Source organism: Nuphar pumila, chromosome 15, assembly GCF_984573655.1.
Source record: "Nuphar pumila chromosome 15, dmNupPumi1.hap1.1, whole genome shotgun sequence".
Classification (NCBI taxonomy): domain Eukaryota; kingdom Viridiplantae; phylum Streptophyta; class Magnoliopsida; order Nymphaeales; family Nymphaeaceae; genus Nuphar; species Nuphar pumila.
In genome coordinates, this window is record NC_143263.1 from 34282638 (window position 1) to 34299936 (window position 17299).

At 38.2% G+C, this 17299-nt stretch overlaps 1 protein-coding gene across 1 annotated transcript in view; it reads left to right on the forward strand.

The window, feature by feature from the left end:
* LOC149815086 (FAD/NAD(P)-binding oxidoreductase) overlaps positions 1 to 17299 on the forward strand; it is a 98196-nt gene that overhangs the window by 39804 nt on the left and 41093 nt on the right. The gene's annotated exons all lie outside the window — the stretch shown is intronic.

Below are 17299 nucleotides of genomic sequence, written 5' to 3' on the forward strand. Positions count from 1 at the left end.
AAACCAAGCAAGGTGATATGAGTATTAGGGACTATTATAGTGCCCTATCTTCTTTATGAGATGAACTTGTTCTTCTCGTACCTCAATGGGAAGGTAGTACTATTGCCATGAAACAAGAGCAAATGAAAAAAAAAAGATTTTTTCAATTTATTTATGGGCTTCGTTCCGAATTTGAGCAACTAAGAGGATCCCTCCTTCATATGGTTTCTACTCCTTTGAGTGACATTTTGGCCGATTTATGTCAAGAAGAGACTCGTTTGGCCTTGAAAAAAGATGTTGAAGTTCATGCCGTGTCTAGACCCGGCAACAATGTAAGACCATATAAACCACTTCATTTCTCAAAATACAATGGTGGTGGAGGAAGAAAAAATATTTGTCATAATTGTAATGAACCAGGCTATATTCGTCCGGATTGCCCCAAGTTCAAGAAAGTGGCTTCCGTTGGGAAAATTCCTCCAAATATCAATGAAGATTCAAAGAAGGATGGAGACATAAAAGAGTTCATCACTCATCTTACCGAAACTCTACAACAATTCATAAAGATGAACTCCTCTTCATCGTCCTCTACACCTTCCACTTTCGGTGCCGCCATCTCGTCTTTTCCAGGTATGACCCCTTGGATTCTTGACTCATGTGCCTCCTTTCATATGACTCTGAATGCATCACTTTTGTCAAAACCAAGTCTCAATAAATTCAAATCATATGTTTCCAACGCCGACGAAACATCTTTAGATGTTGAAGGCATTGGAAATCTTGAGAAAACTTATGATCAAAACAAAGAATTTTTTGTTTCCAAAATACGAATTATTCCAAAACTTAAATCTTTTTTTCGTTTCTCAAATTACCGATTTTGAATGTAATGTCTCTTTTTCACCCTACCCATTGCTATGTGCAGGATCTTCGGTCCGGGAAGCGGATTGGGCAAGGCCATAGAAGATGGGATCTTTATTATATGGATTTTTTGTCTTTGCCATCCAAATCTTTTTGTAATCATGTTCAATCTAAAGATATTGAGACTTGGCACAAGAGGCTTGGACATCCTAGTATCTCCAAGTTGTATCTCTTTCCTTTCTTGGAAAAATTTTGTAATACAAATGTAAGTTTTTCTCTTTTGTTCCTGTATTGAGAAAGAGAAGAGAAAGAGAGAGGGAGAGAAGAAAAGATATCGACTGCGGCTTGTCACGATTTCTGTAAAAGAAATCGTGACCTAAACATGTATTTAATGTTACATTACAATATGGGTCGGGTCTGGTATATCCAGACCGATAACTAAATACATGGCTTACATATATGGACGGTGACATGGATCGGGTCGGATCCTGCACCTTTTTCACCCTCCCTCAAGTTTATTATGGTTTTGGACCATGAACAACTTGCTTTTAAGCATCCAAAAGCGATCCTTGGTTAACCCTTTGGTAAATATGTCTGCAACCTGTCTTTCAGTACTGACAAACTCAGGTTCAATCTCTTTTTCTTCAACCTTCTGCCTCACAAAGTGTTGGTCGATCTCAATGTGTTTGGCACGACTGTGATGTACTGGATTGAATGACATATTGATAGCACTTTGATTGTCACAGAGCAAGGTAGTGTGGGAGATCTTTTCTCCTACTTCAGTTAGAAGATGCCTGATCCATGTGACTTCGGCAGTGGCAGCAGCCATGGATCTATATTCAGCCTCAGTGCTGGATCTAGCTATAGCTTTTTGTTTTCTGCTGCTCCAAGAGACTAAATTTCTTTCAATGAAGACACAATATCCTGATGTGGATCTTCTTTCGTCGGGATCTTCTGCCCAGTCTGCATCACAATATACAGTAATTTCGTGCTTGTTTTGGCCATGGGACTGTGGTAAATATATCAATCCATCCTCAATAGTCCCTTTCAGATATCTAATGATCCTTTTGACCGCTTCCATATGTCCAGTACGTGGCGCATGCATAAATTGAGACACTTGAATTGACTGAATAGACAATATCAGGTCTAGTGAATGTGAGGTATTGTAACATTCCTATTATGCTGCGATACCTGGTGGGGTCATCACACAGATCTCCATCATGAACGCTAAGTTTTTGATAAAGTACACTCGGAGTTCCTAGAGGTTTGCAGTCTTTCATGTCTGCCTTGCTGAGAACATCTACGGTGTACTTGTGTTGAGTGAGTGTCAATCCATGAGCCTGGTTGTCAACTTCTACACCAAGGAAATAGCGTAGAACTCCAAGGTCTTTCATTTCGAACCTTTGACCTAATAAGTCTTTTATTTTTTGGATGTGGTCCACAGAGTTTCCTGTGATGATAATATCATCGACATAAATTAATAATAGAGTAGTCACAAACTGGCTTTTAAAAATAAATAATGAGTGGTCCAGCATGGAACGTGAAAATCCATGTTTCTGAATCTCTGATGAGAAGCTATCAAACCAAGAGCGAGATGCTTGCTTCAGGCCGTAGATGGCTCTTTTTAACCTGCATACATGGGTTTTACAATTTTGTTCTTGATATCCAGGGGGTTGTTCCATGTATACCTTCTCCTTCAAATCCCCATGTAAGAATGCATTTTTTACATCAAGCTGACTCAACTTCCATCCATGTTCAACAGCCAGGGAAATGATAATTCGAATCGTTCCCATTCTTACAACCGGACTAAAGGTCTCATCATAGTCTTGCCCTGCTTCTTAAGTGAATCCTTTTGCTACAAGCCTTGCTTTATATCGTTCAATGGTTCCATCTGGCTTGTACTTGATTTTGTAGACCCATTTGCATCCGACAACATTTTTGTCAGGTGGTCTGGGAACAACTTCCCATGTTCCACATTCATGCAAGGCTTGCATTTCATCATTCATGGCTTCTACCCATTTCATAGAAGCTGCTGCCTGATAATACATGATGGGCTCTTCATCCTTATTGATGGCAGTTAAAAACAGTTGAAAATCCAAGGAGAAGTTGTTATAACTAACCCACCTGTCAATAGGATGCCGTATGCGATTTGATTTTCTGACTGCGAGGGTATTAGAGGGAGTAGGATTGGCGACTGAGGCATGATCTAAAAGGCTTGATGTTGTCGGTTTCTGTCTGGAATAGACAATGCCTTTGTATTTGCCCGGTACCTCCTCGACATTCTGTGACCCCGACGTCCCAGTGACCTCAAAGACCTCTTCTTCTTGTTGCACGCAATCTGAAGAACATGTTTCATTGGAGCCAGCAAAAAGTTCTGAGCTTAGCCAAGGATAGTAAATTTCAGGTGGCATATTTGTTGTGTCAGCTCTGTGATCAAAATTTTGTTCATCAAAGACAACATTTCTTGAGGTTTTGATACGTTTGTTGGTGGGATCATAACACCTATATCCTTTGTAGTCATCTGCATATCTCACAAATCTGCACTTTTGGGTTTTGTCTTGAAACTTGTTTCTCAGGGACTGATCGATATGCACATAGCAAACACATCCAAAAACACGCAAATCATAATAACTAGGATAAGTTCCAAAAAGACAGTGATAAGGAGACTTATTTTCTAGAATAACCATAGGCAGTCTGTTTATCACATGCACGGCAGAATGGAAAGCTTCTGTCCATAAGTTGATGGGAAGATTGCTGTCATGAAGCATACTCATGGCACTTTCAACTATATGCCTGTGTTTTCGTTCAGCAATTCCATTTTGTTGAGGGGTGTGAGGACAAGACACCCTTCTTCCTATTCCGTTATTTTGAAGAAAAGAGATAAAATCACGGGATGAGAATTCCCCACCTCCATCACATTGGAAAAATTGAATGGACTCAGAAAATTGATTTTTGACAAGGGAAAGAAAATTTTGAAACAAAGAGAAGACTTCCGACTTATTTTTTATGAAATATATCCAAGTGTATCGAGTATAACTATCAACAAAGATTAGATAGTATTTGCTCCCAGATCCAGAGGCAACTGGGGCGGGTCCCCATACATCAGAACAGATTATCTCAAAAGGTTTTGAAGTTTTCTTATTAATGGAATGAAAAGGCAATACATGACTCTTGCAGGAAAGACAACTGGAACATTTGTGACTGTTCTCATCCCTATTTAGACTTTCTTTTGGAATGAGATTATTAGATACAAGTTTCTCAATGAAATGACCCCCACAATGCCCTAATCGACTATGCCATAAGAATGACTTATTACATTCAGAAATACTAAAAACATTAGCAGAAGAGGATGAACACGACTCTAATGAAGACTCTGAACTCAGGTGGACAGGGCGGACTTCATGACAAGGAGCTTCTTCAAAGACATACATATTGCCTCGTCTCTTTCCTTCAGCGAATGTTTCCCTCGTGCGAAGGTCCTTGACCTGCACAGAGAAGGGAGTGAATTCAACTGAAGCATTATTATCATCAATAAGTTTGGAAACAGAGACAATATTTTTCTTAATGTCAGGAGCATGAAGAACGTCAGAAAGAGTAAGAGTGAAATTTGACATGGGAATGACAGTTTTTCCAACATGAGAAACAGGGTGGTGGGATTCATCTCCAGTGACAATCTTACTTTTCCCAAAATAAGGAATGGGATTAAAAATCTTACCTGCATCACCTGTTACATGAGTCGCTGCCCCTGAGTCGACAAACCAGGTGCCTTCATCGCTCTGCTTCAATTTCAACTCTGACAAGGCAGATATCAGCAAATCTTTAATCTCTCCACTGCTTGAGAACTTCCTTTTGTTTTTTGTCTGTGGACCCTTTCCTTTATTCTCTGAATTATGCCAACAATTCGCCTTGATATGTCCCTTTTTGTTACAAAGAAAGCAGGTAGGAATGGATCTTGACTCGTGCGCATGAGCTAACATATTTGGAGTAGGAAGCAAACCACGCCCTCCGTGTCCACTTCGCCCTTGTCCTCCTCGTCTGCGTCTTCTACCATAAGTTACCCTTGTGGCAAAAACTTCCTGAGAATTTGTGTGAACGTGAGATTCTTCAGAGAACCCTTTCAGAGTCATCTCATACTGAATTAATTTTGCTCGCAACTCATCAAAGGTAGGAAGGGCAAGAAGACACAATAGGGAAGTGACGATCATGTTGTAGTCAGATCCCAATCCACTCAGAGTCTGTTGTACCATATCGCTGTCACTCACCGCGCATCCTATAACTGCAAGTTGGTCTGTGATAGTCTTTATCTTGTTCAGATATTCCATGATGGTCATGGAATCTTTTCTCAACATCTGGAATTCCCTCTTAAGAAAAACCATTCTCGCCTGCAAAACTTGTGAATATGTTTGAACCAATTTTTCCCAAAGTTGTAGAGCAGTACAATTGTCGGGAATAACAACAAGGACCTCTTGAGACAAGGTGAAAGTTATGTATGCAACCACTGATTGGTCTTTCCTTTCCCAGTTGAGGTACTCAACATTCTTGACATACACAATTGAACTTACTCTTTTGTCGTCTTTTTCTTCTCTCGTAACAAATTCGAGTGGGACGGGAGTGGTTCCATCAAGGTGACCTAAGAGACCTTGACTCCTTATAAAAGGAATGATTTGTCTCTTCCAAATCAAGAAGTTTGAGGTAGTTAACTTTTCAGAAACGAGTTGAGTGAGAAAACTTGAGGAAAGATTGGATGAAGGGGAATGAAGATCCATGAAAAAGGAGTTGTAATAAGAAAGGAAACCTCCTTTTTTTTTCGGTATTCACAGAGTGCTCAGTCTGCAGTCAGAGAGGTTTGTTGATCGCCTTCTTCCTTTTTTTTTTCTTTTTCTTTTTCCGCTGAGTAACTCAAAGATAAACGACCAGGAGCTGTCAGAACTGTCAGAAGAAAAACTGTGTTTTCACCACTCATAACTCAAATGATACGAGAAAAGTCAAAAGAGAGCAAAGAAATGAACTGTCGCACAGCAGGCTGGACAGTAAAAGAATTTTTTTTTTTGAATCCCAGATTATATGACAACTGGGGTTATGCAGGAAAAAAGATCTGAATAAGAAAGAATATGCACGTGAAGTAGATTCACGTGAAAATCACGACCTTGGATGAACAACGTTCACGTGAATCCTGCGTGAACAAAATAGGGATTCACGTGACGTGAATCCTGCGTGAACAGATTAGAAATTCACGTGAGATGTGAATCCACTAAGAGAAGATTTGAAAAATGGGCAGATTAGGGATTCACGTGAGATGTGAATCCACTAAAGGAAGATTTGGGAAAAAAATGGAAAACGGTAAAGGAATCGTGGTAGAAAAAGAAGGTGGAGATTGAAATCGTGGAAGATGGAGATTGAAATCGTGAAGAAAAAAAACTGAAGAGAATGAAGGAATCGTGAAAAAAAAACTGAAGGAAATGAAGGAAGGAATAGACCTCAAACCTTGATTTGCCGCACCTTCGGAATCCACTTCAACCCTTAGCTAGATCTCAGCTCTGATACCATGTAAGTTTTTCTCTTTTGTTCCTGTATTGAGAAAGAGAAGAGAAAGAGAGAGGGAGAGAAGAAAAGATATTGACTGTGGCTTGTCACAATTTCTGTAAAAGAAATCGTGACCTAAACATGTATTTAATGTTACATTACAATATGGGTCGGGTCTGGTATATCCAGACCGATAACTAAATACATGGCTTACATACATGGACAGTGACATGGATCGGGTCGGATCCTGCACCTTTTTCAACAAATACATTTACATGCAATGATTATATTCTTGGAAAAATTCATTCGCTTCCGTATTCGCATAGTAATTTTGTGTCAAAAAGACCTTTTGAACTTGTGCATTCCGATGTATGGGGTTCGGCACCCGTTATGTCCAAAGGAGGATACTCTTACTATGTTGTTTTTATTGATGACTTTACTAGATATTCATGGGTATATATTATTAAAAACAAATCCGATGTCTTCACTAATTTTAAAGAATTTCATGTTCTCATTCAAAATCAATTTCAAAACACTATAGCCATACTTAGATCCGATTCAGGAGGTAAGTACATGTCTAAAGAATTTCAAAATTATCTCAAATCAAATGGAATCTTACATTAACGATCTTGTCCTAAGACTCTACAACAAAATGGTCTTGCGGAAAGAAAACAAACATTTAATTGAAACCACAAGAACACTTTTTATTTCTAAAAATGTTCCTAAAATTTTTTGGGCCGAAGCTCTTCTTACCGCAACATATCTTATAAATCGTATGCTCTCCTCTTCTTTAAAAAATGTATCACCATTTGAAAAATTATTCAAAATTACTCCAGATTTTAATAGAGTAAGGATCTTTGGATGTAAAAGCTTTGTGCTTGTTTAAGGAAAAGCTCTTGAATGTGTGTTCATTGGCTATGGTGAAAATAAAAAAGGCTATAGGTGCTATAATATACGAAACAATAAACTCTATATGTCAAGAAATGTAAACTTTCTTGAAAATCATAATGGTTTTGATATTCATACATCTAAAGAAGACATTGATTATTCCTTCTTATTTGACTTAACTCCTAGAACTAAGTCCCAAGATGCAATTATTTGCAATAATTCTTGTGATGGCATTTTACATCATAATGATATGCCACAACATGATGATGATTCTCGAAATGAGAACCTTAATGATATTAGTGTATATACTGACGATTAGGAAATGAACATCAATCTGCCCTTGAGAGATATTCCCAAGATTTCTCTTTAAAAGAACCAGTTGAAGACAATAAACTTAGGAGATCCTCTCGTAATATTAGGCCATCACAAAAATTTGTGTCTTATGAATCTTTTTCACCTAACTATAGGACTTGTCTTATGTTGATACACTCCTATCATGAGCCTGCCTCATTTAAAGAAGCTAAGGATCATCCTTATTGGATTGAAGCTATGAAAATTGAATTAGAGGCTCTTAACAAATCTCAAACTTGGAGCATTATTCGTCAACCCTTTGGAAAAAAGCCAATTGGGTGTAGATGGATTTATAAAGTAAAAACCAAATGCGATGGAACTCTAAATCGGTTGGTTGCAAAAGGCTACGCCAAGAATATGGTATTGATTATGAAGAAACATTTGCCCCAATAGCTAGAATGACTAGTATGCGAACCTTAATTGCGTTAGCTTCTATTAAACAATGGGCGATATATCAACTTGATTATGTGAAGAAGTCCTTATGGATCCTCCGCCAGGTCTTGAAATTGGACAAAGAAATATCTTAAAGTTAAACAAAGCTCTATATGGTCTTAAACAAGCACCAAAAGCTTGGTATGATCTCTTTAGCAAAGTAGTTCTCGATAATGGTTTTTCTTCTTGTTATACTGATACTGCTTTGTTTATTAAAAAATATGATAAATACATAACAATTTTGTTACTACATGTGGATGACATGGTCATCACAGGTAATGATAAAAAGGGTATTGAATTTATTAAAAATGTTTTAAAAGAAAATTTTGATATGTCTGACCTTGGTTTTCTAAGGTATTTTTTAGGAATTGAAGTTGCGTACTCCCCTAAGGGGTATGTCCTCTCTCAAATGAAGCTTGCCTTCGATATCATTACTCGGTCTGGGCTAACAGATGACAAGAAGGTAGAAACTCCATAAGTGATCAACGCCAAGATGAGAGCCAGTGATGGCACTTCTTTAGCAGATCCCACTTTTTATCATCAGTTAATTGGGTCACTAACATATTTATCTATCACCAGGCCTGATATTTCTCATGCTGTTCATAGTGCAAGCCAATTTCAGACTGCACCTTCTACCATTCACATGGCCGCAGTCATGAGGATTATCAGATATTTGAAAAGCACCGTAACTAAAGGATTATTCTTACCCCCCTCTTCACCTCTTACTTTACTTGCTTATACTAACTCTGATTGGGGGGGTAACTCCGATGATCGTATTTTCACAACAGGTTATTGTGTCTTTCTTGGAGAGTCACTTATTTTTTGGAGGTGTAAGAAGCAACAAAAAGTATCTCTCTTTTCTACCGGAGCGGAGTATCGTGCGATGACCACTACCACTACTGTGATTGTATGGTTAAGAAGTTTGCTTAAAGATATGGGCGTCTCATTTTCAACTCCTTCGAAGCTGTGTTGTGACAACAAGAGTTCTATTTACATTGCCAACAACCACACCTTCCATGAACGAACAAAGCACATAGAGATAGACTGCCATTATGTTCGTGATGAGTTCCTACAGGGCACCATTCAACTTTCATATGTTCCTACCGAATACCAATTGGCGGACTTCTTCACCAAAGCATTGTCATCGCCTCGTTTTTACTTTCTTCTTAGCAAACTCTCGGTGATCTTCCCGTGTGTTTGAGGGGGGGGGGGTGTTAAAATCTGCTATATATATATATAGATTATGACACATACACATATATACTTTACGTATATATGTCTATGTGTCTATCTACATATATAAATATATGTATTCCCTTTGTAATACCCACTATGGGTAAAATAATTATTTTTCTATTTCACGCTACATGTACATTCTTTTTCTTTTTTTCCTTTTTCCTTTTACCTTGGAAAAGCCCCTCTTAAGGGACGTTGGAGCCTCCAACAGTCACATTTGTGACTCTGAAAAGGCTCCAACGTCCTTTAGGAGCCCTTCCAAGGGTCCTCTTCTTGTGCCTATAAATAAAAGGGTTTTCCCCCATTGTATGTATGCTTCTTTGAAGCCTCTCTTCAGTGAAATATATTTTTCCTCTTCTTTTGTGTGTTTTTGCCACTTTTGTGGTTTGGTGTAATATTGCCCATTAGTGGCCATTTGTATATGTGCGTGCTTCCTTGTTTGCCCTTGGAGATATCACTTCCGACACTTCGTTACATATAGTAGACATTCTTGGATATTTTTTTAAGCAAAAATCAGAAGTATTTGAATGCTTTAAATTTTTTTATTTTTACGTAAAGACTCAATTCAAAACCAACATTCAAATTTTTAGATCTAATTTCGGGGGGGAGGGATTTGTATCAAAATAATTCAAAATTTTTCTTGACCTAAATGAGATTATTCATCAAAAATCTTGTCCATACACTCCTCAACAAAATGGTCTAGCTGAAAGAAAATATAGACATATTGTGGAAACCACTAAAACACTTCTTATATCAAGAAATGTTCCAAAAATGTTTTGGGCCGAAGCCGCTCTTACGACAATTTATTTGATAAATAGAATGCCTTTAAAAACTATTAAAAATATATCTCCCATTGAAAAATTGTTTAAAATCTCTCCTGATTATAAAAGGTTGAGAGTCTTTGGATGTAAAAGTCTTGTTATTACCCATAGAAATGACAAACATTCCTCAAAAGCAATCCCTTGTGTCTTTTTAGGCTATGCTGAAAATCAAAAGGGATATAGATGCTATGACATGGAAAGAAACAAGTTATATGTTTCGCAAAATGTTATATTTCTGGAAAATGAAGATGGCTTTAGCAAAGAAAAAATCCAAGAGAACTATGATTATTCGTTTTTTTTTTATCTTATCAATGAACATAATAGGTGTGAAAACATTCGTAATGAGCATGAGAGTGAAAATGAAGACACTCATGATGTAAGTGAAAATGTAGACAATAGTCTTGATAATATCGGCCCACTTCATACTACCATACAAACATACACTCGGCAGATCGAAGATCACCCATCATGTGCCTTAGAAAGCTACTCACAAAATCAAGAGGTAGACTATGCTAGTATTAGAAAATCAATAAGAATTTTCAAGGCCCCTAGTAGATTTGTATCTTATGATTCCTTTGAACCAAGATACCGAGCATGTTTAATGGCTATACACTCATATCCTGAACCATCATCCTATTATGAAGCCAAAAACCATCAAGAATGAATTAAAACGATGAATGATGAATTAGAAGCTTTAGAAAAATAAAAACTTAGGAAATTCAAACATTACCCAAAGGACGGAAAACTATAAGGTGTAAATGGGTTTACAAAATTAAAACTAAATGGGATGGGACATTGGAAATATATAAAACTCGATTAGTAGCTAAGGGATATAGTCAAGAATATGGAATTGACTATGATGAGACCTTTGCTCCGGTTGCTCGAATGACGATTGTCAGAACCCTTATATCTATAGTATCAATTAAAAAATGACCTATCTTTTAAATGGATGTAAAAAATGTTTTTTGAGTGGTAATTTAGATGAAGAGGTCTACATGGATCCTCCACCATGTTTGAATTTAGCACATGGAAAAACTCTTAGGTTATGAAAAACCTTGTCTGGATTAAAACAAGCTCCCAAAGCTTTGTATAATAGATTTAGTAATCTAATGACTCAACTTCATTTTAAATCTTGTTTTACTGACACTGCATTATTTGTTAAGTCTTCCAATGCAGGGATGGTCATACTGCTACTCTACGTGGATGATATCATAATCAGAGGAGGTGATAAGCAGGGAGTAAATCATATCAAAGATGTTTTCTTGGTTCTGAAGTGGCTTACTCACCTCTTGGTTATTTTCTGTCACAGACTAAGTATGCAACATAGATTATTGAGACATCAGGACTCTCAGATGAGAAACGGGTTGATATTCCAGAGGTCATAAATGCAAAAATGAAGAAGGATGATGGAGAACCTCTGCAAGATCCAACCCCATACAAACAAATGATTGGAGCTTTGTCTTACCTTTCTATTACTCGTCTTGATATTTCTCATGCTATTCATTCAGTCAGTCAATTTCAGCATACTCCCACTACAGTACATATGAGTGCTGTAATGAGAATTATTAGATATATTAAGAACTCTATAAGTCATGGATGGACTGTTTTTGTCATCCTCTTCCTCATTAGAAGTCATTGCGTACTCATACTCTGACTGAGGAGATGATATGAATGATAGACGCCCAACTACTGGTTTATGTGTTTTTGTAGGTGACTCTCTAATCTCATGGCGATGCAAGAAGCAACAAAAAGTCTCTCTCTTCTCAACTGAAGCTGAGTATCGCGCCATGACAACGACCACGTCAGAGCAAGGTTTTAAAACCCAGTGACTCAGTACTCGACTCGTTCTTTATTGACTCGTGACTCGGCGGGTCAACTCGGTGACTCAGACTGGGTTTTGTTAACTTTTGATTTTAAAAGAAAAACAATATATAAATTGTCATTTAAACATATAAAGGTTTGTAGAATGACTTAATTACTAGTTTAATTGATTAATAAGTAAAATAACATCAAGTAAAACTATATCTAACTTATAATTATTCATCTAATAGCAAGAAAACGAACAACCAAGCAAAACAATAATTCAATATTTCAATAAAAACAAGCCCTAAAGTAAAGTTAAGTTAAAAACTTACAAGAGTAAGAGTAAAAACTAAAGTAAAGATAACCATACTTGAGCAATCTGCAATGCATTTCAACAATCAACTTTTGCTTTTCAGTTTTCACTTCAATTTGTACTTGTACTGTATCATATGTAATATGCAAATTTAATGAGTGACAATAATTTAATTTTTTATGTACCGACTCTTAATATATTGAAAATTTAGAAATCATCACATGATAAGCTAAAGATGTTGAGTAAGTTGTAAACCATTCACCACAATCTAGTACAACTATACAAGTAAGAAATATAGAGTATAAAGCATAAGGCCCATGGCCATATTGTTAAATATGTATATGTAAATGGATATATTTCATGTACTGTATTGTACCACTATACTGTATTGTACCATTGTACTGTATTGTACTGTATTGTACCACTGTACTGTATTGTACCACTTGTACAACATATAAATATCAATGGAAAGGGGAGAAGATCCTATTGCCGCCCAACATTTTTTTTTTCTCTCTTCCCTCTTACCTCTCTCTCTATCTCTTGCTACGATAGTAAGGTGACTCCCACATCTGATTTCTCACATGGTATCAGAGCCAAGGGCGTGGTAATCATGATCATCTGGAAGGCCCCTAAGGACCTTGATGTGCGTTTTTGGGCGTTCTCAAGGAAAGTGTTTTTTCCATCTTTTCTCTGTTGTTTCTCCGTTGAATCACTATATTTCGACGTCGTTTCTTCATTTTCTCATATCGTGCATCTTTTCCTTCTTACATATTCTGTTATCCCCAATTTTATCAACCCTAATTTCTGTTTTCCCCAAATTTGGGAACCCTCATTTCTCAAAAGTGCCTCTTTTCTCAAACTTCTTGTGATTTCTTATCTATTTCTTGCAATATAGTTGATAAATCATACATTCTGCACGATTAACTGAAAAATCGTGATTTCCAAAACTCAAAAATTTCTGTCCGTACGGTTCTGTCCGTACAACCTACGAATTTCTGTCGTGCTGTTTGATTCATCCTTGATCTTCTTCCTTATGGATTCTAAAATCAGCCCCGGATTTCTTTCTCAACTTGTTTCTCACAAATTAACTCATGATAACTACTTACTTTGGAAACGCCAAATTCTGCCGTTTATCCGAAGTCATGGTCTTTCCGGGCATCTGGATGGGGGATCACCCGCCCCACCTATGACTATTACGCAAGAGGTAACTGGTAATGATGGGAAGGTGAGTTGCATTGCTATTCCAAATCCTGCGTATGATGTTTGGTTTCAGAAGGACCAATCTGTGGTTGCCTATTTGACTGCCACGTTATCTGATCGTATATTACAAACTATCTCTGACCATTTTACTGCTGCAGAACTATGGAGACATCTTGATCACTCTTATTCACAGGTTTCTGAATCACGTGCACTTCAACTGAAATGGCAGTTCCAATCTATGCGAAAGGGAACTAAGACCATTACTGAATTTCTAGGGGATATCAAAATTATCATTGATCAGTTGGCCGCTATTGGATATCCTGTTTCTGACAGAGATGTTGTTCAGCAGGTATTGGGAAGCCTTGGGCCCCAATATCGTATGTTTTGCACTGCATTACAGGTTGCCTCTACACTTCCATGCTTTGAGGATTTACAGGCCAAACTCCTACAGTATGAAGTTAGTTTGACTCAAGATCATCTTATTGATGATCCTCATCCTGTCATGTTTACATCTGGGTCTACCTCATTTCGTCCACCTGCTGCTCATATGGGCCGTGGAGGACTCCTTCCTACTCCTACTGCTCCACCTGCCACTAGAGGTACCCGTGTCCCTACTTGCTTCCATTGCAACAAGCGTGGCCATGTGAAAGCAGATTGTTGGCACAACCCACAGAATCGCAACAAGGCAGGGAGGCCAGGACCAAGAGCTGGACAGATGAATGTTAGACAGTTTCAGGGGCAACCGCAGGGAAATTTTCGAGCACATCAGGGTACTGATCAGTGACAGAGTGCAGGGTTGCCACATGATGTGCAACAAATTCTGATGACTGCATTTAACAACATGAATTTGCGTCAGAATGATGATGGAGTTTGGTATATTGATTCTGGAGCAGCCGCACATGTTACTTCTGATGCAGGTAAACTTTCCAACATGGTTCCTTATATTGGCACTGGCACTATTGTCACGGGAGATGGTTCCCACCACCCTATTTCTCATACTGGAAATGCATCTCTCTCTTTGTCACAATCTACACTACCATTGAAAAATGTCTTACTCACTCCTGCCATTGAGAAAAACATTTTATCTGTTTCTAAATTGGTTGATGAAACAAATTCATTCATGGAATTTACTCCGTCTTCTGTTTGTCTTAAGGACCTTCGAACCAAGAAGATGCTCGCTAAGGGTGAACGACGCGGAAACATGTACGTCTTCGAAGCAGCCCCCGGGACTTTGAAGACGTCATCTACCGTGACTCCATCTTTTCCTGCTTATTTGAGTCAGTCTTCTTCTGTTATGCAATGTAATAAGCCAGTTTCTTGGCATCGTCGGTTAGGTCATTGTAGTCAAGGGTTCCTTGACAAATTGTCTTCTCAGGGTTTTATTCCCAAAGTCAAATTAGATCATAAGTGTCCTAGTTGTAATGTCTGCAAGAGTCATGTACTTCCCTTTCAAAGTATCAATAAAAGAGCTTCCAAGCCATTTGAAATTATTCACTCTGATGTTTGGGGCCCAGCTCCTGTTTCATCTCTATCTGGCTCTCGTTATTATGTGTTATTTCTTGACTCTTTCACTCGTTACACTTGGATTTACTTTATGAAATCTAAATCTGAAGTGTTCAAACTTTTCAAACAATTCCATGCTCTTGTTCAGAACCTTTTCAATTCAAATATCACTTATTTCCAGTGTGATGGTGGTGGAGAATACATATCTCATGATTTTAGTGAATATTTAAAGGACCATGGCATCACACGTAACTCCTCTTGTCCTTACACTCCACAACAGAATGGAGTAGCAGAACGTAAGCATCGGCATATTGTTGAAACCGCGTTAAGTATGATGCACAATATTGATATTTCTTTCTCTCTTTGGACTGAGGCCTTTCACACTGCAGTGCATATCATTAACAGGTTGCCTATGAAATTATTAGGAGATCAGTCTCCTTATTATTTGCTTCACGGTTCTCACCCTTCTTATGATGATTTGCATGCTTTCGGATGCATTTGTTATGCCCATGTGGATCATTCTTTACGTAACAAGTTTCAGGACAGAGCAGTTCAGTGCAGATTTCTGGGATATGCCGATGGGTATAAAGGATATAGATGTTATGATCCTATTTTGGGTAAGATTAAGGTGTCTAGAAATGTTGTTTTTGATGATGACCATTTCAGCACTTGTGATACTTCTCAGGTATATGAGCAAACTACTTATGATCCATGGCTTTGTGATACTTTGCTATATGACTCTATCAGAGATCCTGTTGTTGATGAACCAATTCAGTTTGAAGCAGACAACTCCATCATCCAGGATGCACCTTCACGGTTTTCAGGTTTGGTTTATGCCCGTCGAGGAGCCCCTCCAACTCCATCTCACGAGGCTCCCCCTCTTCGACGATCCACACGTGAAAGGCATCCTATCCATCGTTGGGTTAGTTACAACAATTTTTCTCTTGACTTTCAGTTGTTTCTAACCAATGTGGCCAAAGAGAAAGAGCCGTCTACTTTCCATCAGGCAGCCCATTCTCGAGCTTGGGTTGAAGCTATGAACGAAGAAATAGCAGCACTTCATGAATGTCATACATGGGATATTGTTCCTCGACCTGTTGATAGAAATGTTGTTGGTTCCAAATGGGTTTACAAGATCAAGCGTAAACCAGATGGTAGCATTGAAAGATATAAAGCTCGCCTTGTTGCACGCGGATTCACACAACAATATGGGCAAGATTATGAGGAAACTTTTAGCCCTGTTGTCAAAATTGGCACCATTCGTGTGATCCTCACTTTGGCACTTCAGCATGGTTGGTCTCTTAGCCAGTTGGATGTCAAGAATGCGTTCCTACATGGGGACTTGAAGGAAGAGGTGTATATGGAGCAACCTCCTGGATATAGTGAACATGATGCGGCTACATGGGTTTGTAAATTGAGAAGGTCTCTTTATGGTTTAAAACAGGCATCTCGGTCTTGGTTTGAGAGTTTCTCCATGGAAATTCAGCAGCATGGCTTTTCTAAGAGTATACTTGATCATTCTTTATTTATGTATAAGAATGATCATGTTACTACTTGGGTTCTTATATATGTTGATGACATCATTATCACTGGGAGTGATGATGCACATATTGCCTTGGTCAAGTCTTTACTCATGGCCAAATTTAAGATGAAGGACTTAGGCCCATTGCGATACTTCTTGGGAGTTGAAGTCGATAGGCAAGATGATCGACTCACTCTAAGTCAACACAAGTATACTCTTGACATTCTTCACACCACTGGTATGATTAATTGTAAACCTCTCAGCACCCCATCTGTCTTAAATCATAAGTTTAGTGCAAAAGAAGGCCAATTATATCATGATTCCACTTTATATCGCCGCATTGTTGGTATGTTGCAATATCTTACATTTACAAGACCTGACATTGCTTATGCTGTAAATCAAGCATCTCAGTTTATGCATGCTCCCACTGATTGTCATATGGAATGTATTAAGCGTATTCTCAGATATCTGAAAGGGACTATTGGAGATGGATTGCTCTATCACAAAGATGAAAGCTTCACTACAGGACACCGTTTACTTACATATTGTGATGCAGATTGGGGTGGGGACCCTGATGAGCGTAGGTCGGTTTCAGGATATTGTGTTTTCATTGGCCCAAATATTGTCACTTGGAGTAGTAAGAAACAAAAGGCCATTGCTAAATCCAGCACTGAGGCAGAGTACAGGGCAATGGCAGCAGGGACAGCTGATGTCACTTGGGTACGGCATCTTCTTCAAGAGTTGAATGAACCCATCTCTTCCTCTCTGCTTTTATGTGATAATCAAAGTGCCATTAATATTTCTTTTAACCCTATTCATCATTGTCGCACGAAGCACATTAAGATTGATCAGCATTTTGTTAGACAAAAGATTGAA